Below are 1450 nucleotides of genomic sequence, written 5' to 3' on the forward strand. Positions count from 1 at the left end.
AGTTAGAACAGAACTAAAGGGCCACGAATATAATTTAAAAAAAAAACACGGGGGGCTAAGCTGCAATTCGCAAATTACAATGGGGCCAGATTGGAAATTATTCCATTCCCCAAAACGCAACACCTTGACACAGACTAAAATGCGACAAATTAAAAAGTAAAAGAGAACCAATTTTAAGATCCTACAAGAGCAGAAGGACCTTTTGCGCAATATGCCCAATGGTCACAAAACGCGCTGATCCTTTCCCGGGTCGAGTCACACACGAGGGTTGCAGGCCCAAAACGGCACCGTTTAAAAGCCACTGAATCAGGCAATACAGCGTCGTTTCTCATCTCCCCACTTAACCCAACATTAACCCTATTACCTTAATAAGAAAAGAAAAGAAAAAGATAAAAAAAAACTAAAAAACTCCTCTCGTCCAGAGTCGCGCCGCTCCAGCACCCTGCTCATCCAGCCCAGACTCCGATTGCAGCGAAGTGAGCCGAGATGCGGTGCTCCCACCCCCGAGGTAAGTATCTCCTCCTCTGTTTACTACTTTTTTTTTACCTTCGAATAATAATAAAGAAAAAGCAAAAAAGAAAAAAAATGCAGAGATAAAATAGAAGAAAAAAAACCTCTAGAACTCCGTCTATCGCTTTGATTTTTTTTTATATTCTATTGAATACGTAAAAAGGATCCTTTTACAAATTCCAAAACAGCTTTTATATAGCCGTGAATAAAATCAAAATTTACAAGAATTTTTTCTAAAAATTTGCTATTTTTTTCCTTTGCTATTCTGCTTTGGCCTTTGTTGCGCTCCGTCTCTGCTTGTTTTGCAGGTGTTTGTTGCCGGTTGTTGTAGGTATCGTACGAGGACGTGGCACGGCTCGGCGCGACGCATGGAGGCTACGATTGTGGCGGCTGGAGAGAGCGGCGCTGGAGGCTGCTGTTGCGGCTCGTGCTAGGGCTGAATGCCTACGGTTTCTGGCATTTAGTTTAGACCAGTTGGGCCAGGGTATTGGGCTTAACGGGCTGGGGATATTGGGTTGTTTTTTTTGGACTGATTTGGGCCCTATTAGGCCTGCTGTAATGGACATTTGGACTTTATTTATTTATTTATTTATTCTAAAATGTATGTGGGTTTTAGTAGTTGGGCTCGGGCCGGGCAAAATTTGGGTATTACATTTAATAATTTTAAAAAATTAAAATATCATACAACAATATGACAATATTATTTTTAATTCTATTAAATGGGAAATTTGATTTTTAGTGATGGTATTTTTCTTAAAATTTAAGGTAGGAACTTAATCCGTATATAGTGTTTGTATTTTTCTAAAACTTCAATTTAAAAATTTAATTCGGTGAAGTCAGGTTGTATTTTTCAAAAATACTAAATAACTTAAACCCTAAACCACAACCCCTATCCTGAAAACCATCAACCGTAAACTCTATTCCTTAGACCTTAAACCCT

The 1450-nt window shown here is 38.9% G+C and overlaps 1 long non-coding RNA gene across 1 annotated transcript; it reads left to right on the forward strand.

Moving 5' to 3' along the window:
• Positions 1-394: 394 nt before the first annotated feature.
• Positions 395-1090, forward strand: LOC121215593 (uncharacterized). Its single transcript, XR_005911523.1, has 2 exons — positions 395-508; positions 819-1090. It is a non-coding gene; the product is annotated as an uncharacterized lncRNA (long non-coding RNA).
• The last annotated feature ends 360 nt before the right edge of the window (positions 1091-1450 follow it).

This window comes from Gossypium hirsutum, chromosome D03, assembly GCF_007990345.1.
Source record: "Gossypium hirsutum isolate 1008001.06 chromosome D03, Gossypium_hirsutum_v2.1, whole genome shotgun sequence".
Classification (NCBI taxonomy): domain Eukaryota; kingdom Viridiplantae; phylum Streptophyta; class Magnoliopsida; order Malvales; family Malvaceae; genus Gossypium; species Gossypium hirsutum.